Genomic DNA, 15,114 nt, shown 5'->3' with positions numbered 1-15,114 from the left:
AAGTGACTGGATCCCTGGAAGATTTGAGAGTCTTCTAGATCTTAGACAGTAGGAAAACACTGGTTTTGTGTCCTTGCTCTCTATCCAACATAATATTAGAGATATCACAAAGTATCACATCTGAACTCCAGAAACCACATCAGTAATTTCAGCAAATGTACAAATGCAAACAATAGAAAAGAGGGAATCCCACGAGGCAGGGTAAAGACTATTTAAAGTCTATTTAAAGGAATGGTATCTAATTCATATATACTAGAGTTCCTTTTATAGCAAATCTGTAAATTACTTTTCACTGCAATATGTCATGAGGCACAAGAACATATGCTGTGTTGAATTCCAAACATATGACCTCTGCTGCATTCCTTTCATCTAATCATTATATAATTCTGTCAGCAAGAACAATCAAGTTTGATGTGCTTAAGTGTTCGCAGAATTGAGCTTGGATACTCTGAAAGCTCATTCCCTTAATCATATTTTTGCATGGGAAAGTACTCAATCTCTCACAATGGTAAATAAATGGATTTATTTTTTAAATTACTGTAATAGTTTGGTTGTTTAATTTTGAGCCATTACTTTCTCTATTAAAAAAATGATCAGCAATACTGAAGTTACTTAGTTAATTTCCATCGTAATTCAGGATCCGCATTTAACCAACAGGAATGGAATTCTGAGCCAACCAGAAATGGCAATTCACAAATTTTTACAGCAGTCAGCAGAAGTTGGTCAATATACATCTGAAAAAGAGCTGTTTTTTAAGATCAAATAATTCCACAAGTTCTTTCTAGCACACCAGTAAAACATAACTCATGAAAATTATCTTAATTAATTCAAGTTGCTCATGAAAAGACAATGATTATAGATTATACAAATGCCAGAGTGATCAGAGGATCATGTGGCAGAAGTCATCATGTTATAAATGAACAATTATGGCCCTGCTATATTTTCTAACACTTCCAAAGTGTGAGGGACCACTTTTAAACCTGAGCAACACTTAGCTAGAACATTTCTAATGGTGGAGGTTTACCTGACTCAGTAATGAAAATCCGGATCTCTATAACTCAGTTAGTTACTCCAGGCTCCTCGTAACAGACAGCTGAAAGAAGCAGGCACTTCATTCTTTTCCAAACAGTGTCTGAAACAGGTCAGATGAACAGTGACCTCAGAGTGCCTATTCCTCTCCATTTCACTAGGTAGCACAAAAAAGCACAGCTCTGAGAGTTTCACTGTTCTTACCACATTCCCTAGAGCTGAATTTTCATCCATATTTTGGTCTGTTTATCTGAAAATAATGGAAAAGTAAGATGGCCTTCCTTTTTAGACACTCTCATTCTTTCAAAATCTGTAATGACTATTACAAAATTAGTTTTCTTTTAGTATCTGATGCTCTTTGTTTTTCTTTACAAATAAACCACCTTGCAGAATATCTTGCCTTCAACTTCTCCTTTTCCTTTGGAATAATAGTATCATTAATAACAATATTAATAATATTAGTAATATTAATAATATTAATAATATTATTAATAACTTTTTTTCTGAAGAACAGGAGACTTAATGACTCATAACTTTGGAATAACTTGTAATGATTCACCTGAATTTTATCTGATATAGTTTGTACCTTAGGAGAGTTGAAACTAAAGAAAAAAGACTATGATACAGAGGTAATATATGCACATTTATTTACCTGAAGCCACAACATTTGCACCAGCAGAAAAGAGAATAGAATCATGCCACAGAAGCCAGTACTTTTCTCTCCAAAGTTTTCTAAAACCTTCTGTACACCTAATTACATCTACTCTTAAATTTTTGTCTAGGAGATGCATAGATGAGTCAGGTTCAAAGCCAGTTTGAGAGGTACTGCTTTATACAAACTGCAGTAGATCCAACACAAAGAATTGCTCTTGATAGACAGGAACAGGAACTCAGCTGTAGGTCTCCTTAGGCATCACCTGGCTGTTCAAAGAGTAGTTCCTTTCGTGCGATTTGTTCTCATTTTTCACAGAAACATTTAAAAAAATTTTGGAATGGAAGCAGGAAATTTCTTAACAGCTTGGAATTTTTATGAGGGGAACATCATTTCCCCTCTCGTTTTATGAGTAGCTGCTTTTACTTTTTTTAGCTATATATTTATAATCAATACAAGTAAGTATGATAAGATAAAGTAAATACTTGATGGATTACCTAGCCAGTATCTGTAAATGAAAAAAAGAAATTTTTGCTATAGCAGAAAGTTAAAACCTAATTAAATCGAAATTTGTTTCTAGTTCTGACATTAAAAAAAAAAAAAGATAAAAAATACAAATGTATTTATATAACCAACTTTAGCAGAAGAATCTAAGTATTGATTACTTACTGGCCATAGATTAGAAACATCACCAGCATGTTCATACCCCAAACTGAGTATTATCCAGGGAATCTATTCTAGAATGAAACAAATTCAATTATTTACAGTTGTTACACAAGAAAGCAAAAAAAGATTTGCAATTCTCATAAAAATTCAACACAGAAAACCCATTTCTTTTAAGATTGGGAACAACCCATTTCACACCACGGAATGATCTGTGTTTAATAAGCTCAGAGTCAACTACTCATAGCAATTTTAAGTTTTCATGCTTCCTGCAGAAATCTCATTTTTTACTTTCCTCCTTGGAAAGCTGTATAACCTCTTCCAACAAGTATCAAAATGAAAGAAAAGGGGGTCCTGCAGATATGGAAATCTGCTTCAGTGGAGCCTGGCAGGATAGACCTTCCAGTTACCCTCCAGCATCTGATTTCCCAGTCCTTCTGCCAGGCAAAGGACATGGGAGGTGGTACAGTGCCTCTCACTACAGTTTCCAAAAAAAGACTCAGCATCAAATCACTTAGGCAAGCCACACGAAGAAGAAAATTTTTCCAAAAAGCCCCTGTGTGTCAGGACAGAGCTGGAAAGAGCCCCTGTGCACAGCCATGTTCCCGAGCAGCAGCAGCCACCAGCCAGCCATCCCTGCAGAGAGCAGCTGCCTCTTCCATACACCAGTGTTAATGGTACAGCATAACAGCGGACACAGATCTGACCCCTTCTGCCATGCGCCAGGCATCAGCCACCACTTTGGGCAGAAACGGGAACCTGTCTCTGCTTTCTGTCCCCTGCATCGTGCTCTCAAAATGGGGTCTGCTCTGGGTGCCTCCCAAATGGCAGGTTGCATCCTCCAAGTGTATCAGGACATACACCCAGCTGCTGGTGTGCACTGCCTCTGCACCTCCTATTCAGGACATAGGTGTTCTTATCAGACTCTTTCCTACTCATTTTGACCTTCTACCTGCCCCCTTGCAGTTCTCTTGCTCAAGATGTCAGAACCACAGTCCTGAAAAATCAAGCACTTTATGCAGCGGACCCATTTACTGTAATGGCAGGTGCAGAGAGAGGAAAGAAAGGAAATGTATTTTTAGTCACAGTTGTGGAAATGTAGCAAATTGCAGGTGCGAGTAAATATTTCAGGGTAATTAACTAAAATCAGTCTGCAGAGGTGTTTCAAAGTGCCTAGAGCTGCAAAATATTTTTAATAATTTCATCAAGATCTGTAACTCTTCATGTTCAAACCAATTATTATCATTGTTTGTTTTCCACTGGTCATTGAAAAGATCTAGACACCTCATATATAACACAAGGATCATAAACTGGGCAGCAGCCTGAATTTCCTCCATTCAAACTTATCTCACCTACGTGTGAGAAACCTCTTGAATATTTCCCATGCACAGCTCAGCCAGAATTGGCAAGTACTGAAAATCTCAGGAGAATCCCATATCTTATCAGATGTTCTAAGAAGGTTTAGCGAAGCGTGGATAAACAAGCAGTGTTTTAGCTGTCTGACTAAACTATATCCTCAAAGTTCACCCATCACTTATCATAGTCTGATAGCTTGTCAGAGATCATTGCAAAGAATTCCCCACTGTAAATAAAAGCTGTATGAATACAACTAGTTATAATACTTTGGATTTAAATGGATGTATTTTTGGCTAGAGGGTTCTGTCAACATTTATCAGGGAGATGGGCATACATTTTATGTTGTTTTGGTTCCACAGCTAATTTGGACAGCAAAATGAGATTTCCTTGTAATGAGTACAAAGCCACCTGCTTTGTCTCTTTGGAGGAATTTAAAATATTTAGCATATGAAGTATATCATAAGAGTTCTCATAAATACCAGCAGGAAAGCTGTCTAGGCATAGACATCTACTGAGTAAAAGAATCAGTATTTAATAGCTCCCTTAATCTCACTTAATGTTAATGGACAATTGGAGGAAACTACTCCTCTGGAAATTACTTTAGCAAATTAATCATGGCCAAACATCTTTGCTTAAGTGAATCTGAAAGGAAATCATCCATCTTAGATGGGATTTTAGAGAAGTATCCACCATCTGAGGACTGTATGTCAGTTTAGTAAATGGAAGTCACTTATGAGCTCACATCACAGTACTGCGTGCTCAATCCATGAGAGAGCTCAATTACCCATCTCTTAGCTGACAAACACCACTTACAGGCAATATGCCTCAAAAACTAATGAGAAACATGAGCTTTTCAATGCTGTACTACCTCTGTAAATGTTATTTAGTGTTTTAAAACTATTTTCTTCAGACAAGACTTGCTCAAGTTCCTTGCTCATGTTGGGTATAGTGGTATCACCCCAAGGGTTAATTATTATGTATATCATGCCACTTTCCACCCCCACAAGGACATCACTGAATGTTACTAATATGTACAACTTCCATGTAATTAAAAATGGTCTTATACAGCATAAAAATATGTGTGTTTACCCATCTTCCTTACTAATCAGGATATCTGAAAGCATTTTGGTAAGGTGATTAGATGTTACTCAGCACCATTTTGCTAAGAAAGAAGTTGAGGTACAATGCAATCACCTGCTTTGAAAAAGGTACATGGTCCTGAATTCACGATCTGTCTTTAGAAAAGGTAGCACATTGTGCTTCTAACCCCACTGCACAACTGAAGGGGCATGCACTGATCAGGCAGGAGGTGTGAAAGGTTGTGAAGCCCATAGTCTGTCTTCACACAGAACACGACTCTGCCAGGGAAGGCATGGGCACAGGACACCAGGAAGGCCAAATATATATATATGTTCAAACATTATATGGGTACCTAGAGCATACACGCATTGGTGGCTATCAGCATCAGGGAGATGGTATGATCTCTGCCTCAGGAAGTCTTTAAATTGCTAACTGAAAGAAAAAACCCTGTATTTGGTAGAAATTACTGTAAGTGTGATCTGCTTGAAAGTCTTTGATAAGCATCTGTCAGCTGCTGTTGAAAAAGCATTAGACTGTCCAGAAAAAATATCCTTCTATAAACTTCCATTAAAAAGTCCAACCAGATCAGTGGGGGCATTGCAGTTCGAAAAACTGTGGACCTCATTAATTTTATATTTGTCTTTTCTTCCTGCACACATTCTTCATTTTTTAAGGTTCAAGTCTTTGAATTTCAATTAAATGAAAACTTTGTGTAAATAAAAGCTATGTATACTAATTCATTGCTTTTTATGAGTCCAATGAGCTACTTATATAACCCTTTATTTCATCACTTGTTTTAGGCCATAATCTTCCAAGGGAAGTTTTGATCATTGACTTAAATTCAGCTCACAAAGTAAATCAGAGAACATTTTTGACAGTAGGAGACTTCATTTACTCCTAGCAAATTCTAATCACTTTTAGTTAAATTACACTCAACATGAATTTTGACTGGAGTGTTTATTTACTTTGAAATGGATAAACAAATTTTTAAGTGCCTACTAATAACTCCGTTTAGGTGTCTGATGATAAATTAATTCTTCATGTAGCTCCGTGGAAACCAGTGGGGAATGAACTTGATCTATTTGATTTCTATTTGAGAAGAAGGATTTGGAACCATACCATACATTAGTTTCCGAGCACTCGCCTAGATCTTAGCACTGTAACTGGTATAAATGAATATTCATATAAAGGAGGTACCAAATCTGTGCATAATACATCAAAAGAGGCCTGCTGGATTCAAGGATCTATAAAAATTATTAGAAAGAAGAAAATTTAAATTCTTCTTTATTTCTGATCGTTCAAATAAGATCCAAGTGTTGACATGGGTACATCCTTCATAATTTCTCTAACATACCAAAAGAATTAATGGTACCCTGGAAGTACACGATCAACCACCACAGCAGAGTGTTAAAAGGCCAATATCAGCTCTAATTCCACTAATTAAGTCTAATTCCACTGTAAATCAACAGAATTAGATACATTTAATAAAATTATTTGGTTTAGATTGTTGTCTCCCAGCTTTGCAAGCAGATTGTACAATTGTCTTGCAAAAGGAAAAAACACACTCAAGTCCTAAAATAATTTTGTAGCAGAACTTTTGTGTATATATAACTTCAAACACATTTTAAAAACTGACATAACTGAGTATATATACAGTATTTTGCCTTTTTAGCCAATCATTCTATTATAGGAGTTCATATGTTTCTAGGCTTCATTATTGTCATCCTATAACAAAAAAAATCTAGAAAATAAATCTCAGCATGTAAACACTGTACTAATCTTGAGCCTCTCATTTTTCCAGAATTTATCAGATAAATTTTAAATCAGATTAGTATCATATCTTTGGACATTTGGTTCATGTTCTTTACAGTTCTTATGTACTTATCAGCTTTTCATTGACGAAGTCTCTAGTGTATTTTTAATCTTTTTTCAGTTCATGCTTTTTCAATTTTCAATTGATATGAAGGATAGATATTTAAACACAGTTTGCAGCTGGTTTTAAAGAAGCTGTTTCTCTTACTTAGACTAAACTCATGTAAACATATGCCATTGTTCTTCAAATTAGGAACAGAACTTCTTATATAGAAAAAAAAAAGAAGTCTAGAGTATGTCTTGAAGGAAGAGAGTCAAATAAGGAAAAATAATTGCTCTGATTCATGCAAAAACATCTCACATCTAGTTTTAGTTTTCACTTTCCCCTGAGTAAACTTATCATTTCTTATATATCCTTTACTATGAAATGAAGGATATCTGACATGCAAAACAAAGAAATGTATACATCACGCTGAATAGCTTATGATGTAATCAGGAAAATCTTGCTTAATGTAGAATCAGGCCATGGCTGAGTAAATCATAATCTAATCATATCCAAATACAGTATAACCTGCCTTTTTTGATGGTAAATAATCCAATGTGGGAAGTGAAATGAGGAAGGCTGAGTTGTTAGAACCAGGTGAGTACTGTAGGGGAACTTCCATCAGGCTTCACCCTCACATGGCCACAATTTTTCACAGCCGTGTATTGCCAACAAAAATAACTAGTTTATTCTGTGAACCTTGAATAAAGTTTTTGGTGAATCAAATCCAAACTTCTTTTTGCCTTTTAAGAAAACTCTTGATAGTGCTTGTTCTCTCAATAATTTCCTGGCATGCTTAGAGGTGTACCTAGGATGGCATTGTTTTTGTTGCAGAGAAAGTGTCCAGCTTTACTAGTATATTAACAAGACTCATTCCCTGTAGAACTTGTGTAGTACACCAAAGAAGGGAAGCCGTGTGTCCAGGGGTTTTGGCCTAAGTCTAGGCTGAGTATGTAGGCACATGTTTTTCTTCTCCAGGTTGGCACACCATAGCATAGCAACATGCCAGCTGTTTGCCCTCACTGGCTGAAAATCTTATCACCACGCAAAGCATACCGAACACTGCAGAAAACCTTAAAGTGCTGGAGCAGGCTCCACCTCGCCCACGTGCTGGAAACAGAGTTTGAGTCCTCCATCACCAAACATTGCTACAGGATGTGTTACAGACCTGAAGACAGCAGCAGACCCAAGTCATCCATGCATCATTCATGGACAAGTGGCATTTAGCTCACCTTGAGTTGAAACTCGCATATAAATTTCAGGGAGCTCATGTCTGGGCCTTCACCCGTTAACAAGAACCAATTACTCAGACAAAAGCTCTGTTCAGAAAAGTAACTAAATATTATGCCAAGCCAGTTCTCCCTTTGTGGAGAGCAGAGAAGCAGGTGACTGTGTAATAGGTCAAAACCGAAATTGCTATTCAGCCTAAAATAGTCTACAAACAGCTAAATTCCGCAGAAAATTGTAATTCTAAATGCTGATGGGAATGGGCTTTTGGCAAATCCATGTGATATCTCTGCTCTACTGTCACGCCTGGTCTGACAGCTGCCATTGCTTGACAGTCATTTTAGTAAACATGAATATTGTTTTTTTCTTCTATAGGTAACAATAATGTCTTACATTCACAGTATATATGTTCCCTTTTCCATTTATAACAGTAAAAGCATATACTTCTTGAAGAAATGCTACCTATATTTACAAAGGGGGAGGAGGGGAAAACGGGTTAAAACACCAATATCTTGACTACCAATAGAAAGACAAAAGAATCAGAATAGTTCTTATTATAGTGTGGTTTGGTTTGGTTTTTTTCAAAAGGTATTGACAATTTATACTGAAAAATGAAGAAACTGGTCACTCATATGTAGCTCTTCATTGCAAGAGTTAGAGTACATACTTAAAGGCTTTAGACACTTAGGGTGAAATCCACAGCAACTAAATTTAACACCTAAAGTATGCCCAAAATGTTCTTCTTGACGCACAGTCCTGGTGTCTAAGGCTCTCTAGAGCTGCTGCAGAAATAGGCAGATGCCTCCAACAGGCAGATGCCCATATTTTCAGCCTAAATTAGACAGACTGTATTTCATTAGATGGACACAGATTTTTTTTTTGTTTATCTGACCTGCCCTTCTCTGATCTCGAAAGCAATCTAGGCCAAGTTTTGGGAATTTTTTAGAATTATAAAGCCAAGGACTAGTTCAGGTTTTTTAAAAACAAGCTAAAATCAAACAGTGGGAAAAGTTCCCTTTCAGTCCCAACATCCTGCTGACATTGCAGTAGAAACAATATTTTTGTAACAGGTGCTTATTTTTAACCCCAAATTTTGCAGTCTCTCATTGAAAAATGGGCAGGATGGATACACAACATGTATATTGCTGGAGGAATTAATTTCCAAAGAGAAAGCTGTACAGTGGGATGCTCCCTGGATGGGGCCATACATCTTTTCCACCAGATGTGCCAGGAGTCATTCACAGGAATAAGGAGTGCAGCCACTAACCACATCCTCCTAAAAGATCAGGCCCTCAGGAATCTGACCCAATTGCTATGAAAACATTTTGCAGTGGCTGAAGAACATGTGCTCCCACACATAGTTAAGGAGTTTTGCTTTCTTTTTTTTTTTAAATTTTGTTCTATGTGACTCAGAAGAGCAGCTGCAAGTCACACTAACTCTGCCTAGGGAAGGTACAATGTTTGAAGCCACCCAAATGACAGCAACTGTATCCCAACCCACTTTGCCAAGCAGCACATGTTCTGGGCTCCAGGAAATCCCATGTCAGTGGATGTGAAATGTAAAAGACATGCATACGCTCTATTAGGAGTTGGCTCCTCAGCTGATTAAAAGAAAGGAGTCAGTTCACTGAAGTCAGTACAGCTGCAATAATTTATATTAGCTCAGAACCCACTCGAAGCTTCTTTAATGCATGTGGTTTTATTTCTTAATAATTTATTAAGCATGGTTTAAAAGACAAATCATTGATGGTGATTCCTGTCAGAGAGAAAGCTTTCATGCTAGCTGCATTGTGTCTGACAAGGCAGCACATACGGTGGTCCGGCTTCTATTGTACACAAAAGGTGGAATTCAATTGCTTAAACATTGGCATCTGTTGCCACTTGAGACATCTCAGGCCACCCCACCTGGTCTCCAGCTGCCTGTCTGGGAGGACACAGGTCTCTTGTAAGTCCTGTGACATACCTGTCAGCTCAATGCAGATGTCTTGGGTATCCTGGGGTATATCAAACGACATTAACACTTATGTTCAGGCTACTGAATCCCTCCCCAGGACTGCTAGGATAGCCAAAATAATGCGTACTACACTAGTCTTCCTGATTTGTTGTCCACTTCTTTTACTGTTCTAAAGAACCTTTTCTAGCAGACTTGAACTCACTACCATTTTTGTAAGATAAATTTTTTAAGCGAAGGCGGTTTTTTGCAATGCTTTAGCTCTGCTGGAGGCTATGCAAAATATAAAATATTATGCAGCTCAGTAAGTCAAAAATAAAGCAAACAGGTAGCTCAGCTTTCTAACCCCATGGCAGACTACCATCTGTAAAAGCAAAAGCTTGCTAAAATGACAGATTTTATTTACAGGTTTACTAGAAACAAAATTAATTCCCCCTAGCTTTGGAAAAAGGATTCAGCACCAGATTGCAGATAGCTAAGAACCAAATGTAAGTAGGTGTTTACATCTGAGACAGGTGTGAAAGCTCTCACAGTAGTAAGCAGGATCTAGAGATCAATTTACACACACCACGAAACATCTTATTTCACCTCCTACCAAAGGGTGCCAATCTTCTGCAGACACATGTTACATCTGATGAACAAAGTCTCATGCATGTTAAGCCATGCCTGATTGCAATGGATGCTTGTGTGTAGGAAATCATAGCATGCCCAGTTATGCAGAGTATGGAGTGCAGAGAGATATGTGCTCATCCTGAAAAGGGCATCGAAGGCTGGAATCACTCAGAGGAACACAGTAATATTTTATGTATCCTGTGTTGTCTGAGACATTCACAAGGGCTGGAGGGCATGACACAGGACTTTCAGATTTTTCCACGGCTGGAAGTGCCTAAAATTTCAAGCTTTAAAAAATGCATGGTTAAGGAACCATGGTCTAGTCTTGACTTACATAAATACTAATAAGTAAATTTGCTAATGACAGTGTCTCAGGTCTAACCCAATGTTTTAACAGATTAATTGTGAAGCCTAGAAATAGTTCTGTCTATATATGTAGAACAATTTTAAATACTGTTTTTAAACCAGGATTTGGTTTATATGTTCAATGCATCATTAATATGCAGTGTACTTAGTCACCTAAAACAAATATTTCTTCTTCAGCAGTTTATGTCGACAAATGAAAACCCCATAATGTGCATTGTGAAGACCCACTCAACTCCAAAACCCACTGGAAAAACTATAGAAGATCTTCTCTAATCCAGCCAGCTGTACTTAATTTTCTGCTGGTATTTTATAAATTTTGTAAACTTGGATGGGATAATATCCTTCTCCTGGCTGGCTGCTTTTCTTGTTTCCATTTCTGAGTGTAATACTTTTGTTGCTCATTGAACAGAGCAGGTTCTTGAAATCACTGAAGCAGTACCTCCATGACCATCTAATTACCTTTCTGAACAACTACAATTTTGTAGATGACTAAGTTTTTTAATATTTAGATAATTTTCATGTGAAGCTTTTTCATGAGCTCAAACTTTGGGTGGAGTCATCTGTATTTCTCTTAATGCTGCAAAATCAGGTTCAAGTTTTTTGTCTTAATAACAAAGCCAGTACAAATCTTAAAAAAAATTTAAATTCCTGTGGGTTTACTTTGGAAGAGGTGCTGGATTTAAATATTAAAGACTCAACAGTATTAAAGGCTACAAAACAACAATATCATTGAATTGAATAGTTTCTAGAGAGCATTTTGATATATAATTTATATATGTAAATTATTTAGTACTTATGCAAAATAGTCTATTATGAAGCACCCCTGTGCTGTGAATGGCACTTCAGCCCATGGACTCATCAACTGGTAATAAAATAAATATTGAGATAAAATTTGGGTTTAGTTGAAATTTATGTATAGTGATGGTATTAAGCTGCAGAGAAATTTTGAGATCTTCCTTTTGTACTGAAGACTTAAAATCATCTATGCATTTAGTGAAATGACCTTAATAATGTGAATGTTCTGGAATAAATCTCAGTCAGAATTGTAGTTTATATCATTATGGGCCTCACTTGAACTGTGAGGACTTTTTTAGCTAGTGTTGTACACAGAACTACTAGTCTGCCCTAGAGATCTAGGTATCTAAATAGGAAAAATAAAAAAATATATATTCTAGTCACCAATTATAAGGCTGTCATAATGCCAGGCACAACCACAAAAAAACCCAAGAAAGGAACCAAAGACCATCCTTCTCTTCAAAACAGTAAGGAACAATGCTAGTTTACCTAATTAAAAGAAAGGGAGGAAGGACAGAGCTTATCAAACCTAAGCTGTCATTATTACCAGAGATTTAGCTGAGTGCTCCTTGGTTCACTGTTCTGAAACAGCAGGACAGTACCAGTGAAATTTAAATGTCTTGCTGGAAATCACTGCTTCTCACTGGGTGGATATTTCAAGGGACTGTGAACAACATTCAACCCTGGGGGAGGTATAAAAATAAAAATTTTTGTAAGGAACCTGCATACATATTGGCAGCCACTGAACCACTGATTTCTAGCAAGATGTAAAAAATAGACCTTTTCCTGCCTGTAATTTAGATCATCTTTGATACGATGAAGACAATACTATTGATATCGATTAAAACATAGCTTGACTACACTGGGGATGAAACAAAGGTCAAACATCACATGTCCAGCAATTTCCTTATGTTGGCCCTAGTAGGTCATGACTACATAAAACTGAGTATACAGAAATGTTTGCATTTTAGACAGAAAGCTTTCAAAAGGAATAAGGAGCACCAGGGGGGATTTCACAGGTCATCAGCTGTGCTTCCCAGTTGACTGACTAGGGTTTACTGTCCTTTCTACTCGAATATCCTCTCAAAGCTACACCACAACCTCACTTTTGTATCAGGGCCTTCTTTCACTCAATGTTTTAATTAGTCTAAAGAATTTTTCTCCCTCTCTATTGTGTGTTTCCACATACACATTCTCTCATTTTTATGATTTGATGTAATCACATCCTCTTTACACCCCCCTCCACTAAGCTATGCAAGTTATAGTCTTTCTCTTCTAAACAATCTCTCATCCTCTGACCATCTTAACTCACCCTGTTCAAGATGAATTTATTGGTTTTGAACACTGGGCAGTGGTTGAGCATTATAGGTGAGATCTTGCAAAGCTTTGCACCATAGCTGCAATGCCATTCTTCTGGTACTGGAAAATTTGTGATACTTCTAACAGAAGATCACAAATTTATTGCAACTTTCATAGCATATTACTTTATTTTATTTATGGTCAATAAGGTGGTGTTCCACTCTCCTGCAGATGTTATCCACAGTGTAGGAAGTAAGTTGGACTTTGTGGTTGGACTTAACTTCTGTTGTAATTTCGGAACAAAGGATTCAGCACAGCCAAAGATGCACCAAAAAAAGAAATATTCTGCAACAAGTAGCTCTGTACAATAATTATTTAATCTAATTCCCAAATCTACTCACAGCACATATGGAACTGAGCTTGAAATCACTGCCATAGCCATAACAAATACAGTGTTATGATCCTTCCAGACATCAGCAAAATAGTTGTTGAAGCTTTTAATGCATGGGCACCTAGAATCGTTGGCAAGGCCACATCAGATTCACCACTCTTCTAGGAAATCAAGGAAATAGTGCAAAAATGAAAGAAGAATGCCTCCTGGGAAGAGCTTTCAATGCCAGCTACCTGGTTTTGTTGCCAGTCATGACAACAGTCATGAAGAAACTGCAATAATACAACTAGATTGCAATTATCTCTGGGAAATAAATTTAATCCAGCATACTCGGAGGTAAATCCAACTCATACTGAATAATTATTTCTGGCTATTCAGCTGAGGGCACTTCTGTTTCAAGACAGGGTTGGGAAAGGGGGAACATGTTTAGACAAAAATCACTGAAGAAAACAAAGAGATTATTCCAAATCTTGCACTTTTAAATTTCCTCTTATACAAAACAAATATCCTAATGGCACTTCCTCTCCTTTGTTTCAGCATCTGCAGCCAAAGCAGGAAACAGAAATGCCAATCTAAGGTGACATTACAGTTTTGACAAGCCAAGACTTTTTAGTAGGGCCGGTTGTGATAGCACAAGGGGAAATGGTTTTAAACTGAAGGAGGGTCAATTTAGGTTCTATAAAAGGAATAAGTTTTTCACAGTGAGAGTGGTAAAACATTAAAACAGGTTGCCCAGAGAGGTGGTAGATGCCCCCTCCCTGTAAACATTCAAGGTCAGGCTGGACACGGCTCTGAGCAACTTGATATAGTGGAAAATGTTCCTTGTCATTGCAGAGGGGTTGGATGACATTTAAAGGTCCCTTGCAACCCAAACCATTCTATGATTCTATAAAAACAAGACTGGGACAACATGGAAACCTTGTGAAGGTGTCTGTACTCAGGTATCTTTCAGTTTCCTTTGAATAATGCAGAGTTTTCAGATAAGAAATGAAGAAACATTCAAAAGTGTGTCTCTTTCTCTCTGAAAAAACAATCTGTAAAGGCCAGTTGTGCAAGAACAGAACATTCGTAGAAGGACAATATCTTGCACTGCTTGAAATTCAACATATTGTTCATTAAAAATCTAAGTGAACACATGGAAAGTGTAAATAAAACTGAAAATTAATTACTCATCTATAGAAATTGGTCAGCCACTCATTCTGGGTTGAGTTCTCATTTTGTGATAGACCAACATTGAGTGGAAGAAACATAATTGGCTGAATTTCTTGTGTAATACTGACCACTGCACATAGCATTGAAGTTTATTATATTAACTCTGAAATATTTTGGTTTTCTCATAGCCTTAAAATTGTACTATTCTGTGATAAATAATGCAGAAAATTAAATTCTCTTTAAAAACTGCTGTCTCAGCAATTGACAACTGAGTCCAGCAAAAGTCTCTTTTGGGTAACCAAGGTGGGATTTAGCACTAAGTGCTCAGGAAGAATAGAGTTAGTGATTTCCAGCCGTTGTAATATTGACAGTAATATTGACCTCAGAAAATCTCACCAGACTACAAAGACTCAGCCAAGAGAATAAATGTTCTCACATTACACGGCAATATGTAGTTTTATTTCCACCATTTTCCCTGTATTATCTACTCTCTCTTCAGACAGCCAGATACTAGCAGCAGCTTTAGGAGTGAGAAGTTTTTACAGTTGTATTTAATACCTATCTGCAGACTGTTTTTCCTCCTAAAACAGTATTATTTCTGTAAAACTAAAATAACGCCCCATTTTAGGAAGAGAAGAGAAGAGAAGAGAAGAGAAGAGAAGAGAAGAGAAGAGAAGAGAAGAGAA

This window comes from Corvus kubaryi, unplaced genomic scaffold (assembly GCF_017639235.1).
Source record: "Corvus kubaryi isolate FWS band 111438036 unplaced genomic scaffold, C.kubaryi_AGA036_p1.0 133, whole genome shotgun sequence".
Lineage (NCBI taxonomy): Eukaryota > Metazoa > Chordata > Aves > Passeriformes > Corvidae > Corvus > Corvus kubaryi.
Note: the sequence above shows the minus strand (reverse complement) of the source record.